This window comes from Antechinus flavipes, chromosome 5 (assembly GCF_016432865.1).
Source record: "Antechinus flavipes isolate AdamAnt ecotype Samford, QLD, Australia chromosome 5, AdamAnt_v2, whole genome shotgun sequence".
Taxonomy (NCBI): Eukaryota; Metazoa; Chordata; class Mammalia; order Dasyuromorphia; family Dasyuridae; genus Antechinus; species Antechinus flavipes.
In genome coordinates, this window is record NC_067402.1 from 207,764,852 (window position 1) to 207,768,066 (window position 3,215).

The following is a 3,215-nucleotide window of genomic DNA, read 5'->3' on the forward strand; positions in this document are numbered from 1 at the left end:
AGAGTGTTAATTACCTCTTTAGCAATTCCTATTATTCTGTGAACACCAACTGCTCTTTATTTCTCAAAGAGGTAAGTTCTCTGCTCTGTGGTTCTGACTTCCTTTACCACTTCTCTAGTGCACGCCTAGAATTTTCGAACTGGTAATTACCTTAGAGATCATCCAGGCCAAATACCTCATTTTACAGATGAAGAAACTAAGACCCTCAGACCCTCTCCTGGCAGTTGAATTTATACTTCCATTTTATAACATGACTTCCTAAAAGGGATAGGTAGTTTTTCTTCTAACATCATAAAATCACCACAAAAACAAACCATGTTTTAAACAAAAACAACCATCGATTATTTGGGGTGTGATTTTTTAAAAAACATTCCTATTGAGCTGAATCTGAAAAGATTAAATTTAATAAGCATAAACATAAAGGTCCATGCTTAGATTTAAAAAAAAAAAAAAAAAAAGGGAATCACACAATGGGTTGAATTGTTACCAGGTCCCTGTGAAAAAGAAATGGAGGAATTTTTGGACTTGCAAGCTTAATATGGAATCATGACATGGAAGCCTTCATTTCATATTTCCCTCAAAAGCTCAATAGAATCAGAGACTGCTTTAATAGAAACATGTCAACCAGAAAAAAAGGGATACTGTAGTTTTGTTGTGAAGGCAGCTAAGTGGTACTATAGTGCACAGCGTTCTGGACATGGATTTAGAAAGACCTTTGGTCAAAACGTGGCCTCAGACATTAGCTGGATCAGGAAAATCACCTATCCTTTATTTACCTTAATACACCAAAGAAGGAAATGGCAAATTACTCCAGTATTTTTAACCAAGAAAATGCTATGATATGATTCTTGAGTTCATCAAGACTTAGACATGACTGAATTGGACAGCAAGAAGCCTCCTTATTTGTCTTTGTCAGACAATACTGGGAGTTCTTCCTTTGGGGAAGGAAATGGATCACCTAGAGTACTTTAAAAGTATGATGACCAATAGAGTATCCCAAACCATATCATACAAAAATTCATTGAGGGAACATTGCACTTATTCTGGAGAAAAAAAAATCATGAAGGCAAAGCCAGTTGTCTTTTAGTATTTAAGTTTTCATTAGTAGAGGAAAAAACTAGAAATAACAAAGAGAAGCAGATTTCAGCTCCCTATAAGAAAAACATTTCCTAATTAAAAGTAGTCTTAGAGTGGAATAGAGTAGGAGTGGAGTTTGTGTTCCCTCTCACTAGAAGTCTTTAAGTAGTGGCTGGAAAACCATATATCAAGACTAGTTTAGACAAAATGCTTCTTCTGGTAAGAAATGTGCTTGATTTCTAAATCTCCTTTCAACTCTGAGATTCAGTGATCTCAGTAAAAGTTCAATGTGACTGTTCACACAGAATGACTGAATGATTTGACTATTTATTTATTAAAGAAAAATGCAGCCAAAAAAAATAAAGATCAGAAAAATGTATTTCCCTTATTTTTGGCTAATAAAATTAATAATAATAATGAATAAATAATTTTTCTGACTCCAAATTCTGGTAGCTCTCTGATGTCACATTCTAAGAGGAGAAAATAATGGGTAACATTCTCATATCTGACAGACAGAAATAAAATAAATTTCTTTTTCTATTTTTATTTTTTCTGCAACTTGCTTGGCAAGGAAGATAGTTCCCCTAGAAGAGCTGCTATGTAAATAAAGTGAAAGAGTTTTAGCTCATATTACATTTGATATAATGTTTTTTCCCCCTATCTATAGCTTCAAAGCTTCTGTGAAAATATGGCTCTTACTTAGAGTCTAATTCATTTATACTCTGTATTTCCCTTCAGGTAGCTATTCATTATAGTTGTGCAGAGATTTAAAAATAAGAGACGCTCAATAAATATTTGTTGAATTAATGTTGAATAGAGTAACATGCTATAGGCAGGAAAGAATTTGGAAGAAAACTCATTAGAGGGCTTGGCTTTACCATAAGCCAGATATGTGATCTTGGGAAGGTATTTTACAATTTGATTCCTTAGTTGATTTATTTGTATAATTTGGACTAGATAATTTATATAATCCTCTCCAAATCCAAAAATTGCATAATTTTATGATTAGTATTTTCCATCTCATTTCAAGAAGGAAAATAATGAACCAAATGTATAGTTTCCATTAAATCATTCTTTACTTCTTCAACAAATATTTGACTGCCTTTGGGACCTCATTTTTTTATTTATTTATAAAATGGACTAACTCCTTTTAGATCTAAATCTGTATCTTATGGAGGGTGACAGGGTAAAGAAGTATCTTGAGCTGTCCCTGTTCTCAAGAACTTTACATTCATGATAAAACACTATTTATTGGTACTACTAGCATAAAGAAAAGTTGCCATTTCATTACATTTCATCTAAACATGATAGTTTGCAATAATGAGTAGAAAGCTTACTTCAAAGTCAAGAAGACACCTTCTGATGCCTACTATAGCATCAGACTATAGCAGTCTGACTCTGGGTAGGTCACTTAATTTCTTCTCTTAACTCCTCCCTACAACTGTCAAAAATTGTAAATTGTACAGAGGAGACTAATCTTCATTGGTAGAGGTATAATTGTACTTAGCAGGAGTTCTCTGCACCCCAAAATCACAGATCCAGGAAAACTAACCCAAATTTTAAAAATCATATAAAGACAAAAGATCATTATTAATCTAAATGCTATTGCTTATGTAAACTTGATACTTATGTATGATTCAGAAAGATGTCAGTGTCATTAACATTTCTTAAAATGTAAGTTTTTGCAAAGCTGTCTGAATTTTGATTCATTCTGAAATTTAGCAGGCACCTAAAGTGTTTTTTAATTGATTCTGGTTGATTCAGTATACACTTATTAAATACTTGCTATGTGGAAGGTACTGTGGTAGACAGTGAGGATAAAAAGATTTTTAAAACTGCACAGATGCCACCCTCAAGAAACTTAGAATTTAGTGGAAAGGGGAATATAATAATTAAAAGTATTAGATAAGGGAGTAATGAGAGATTCAGACAAAGCAGATTAGGAAATGTGAGGAAGGAGAGAACAGTTCAGGTAGGAAGATGAGTGGTGTCCTCATTAGGGGTTTTCTTGGAAGACTCTAGACAGTTTGCAGTTTCCTTTTCCATCTCATTTTATAGTGAGGAAACGGGCAAATATGTAGAATGACTTGTTTAGTGTCACACAGTTGGTTAAGTGTCTGGAGCCTGTACTAAATAAG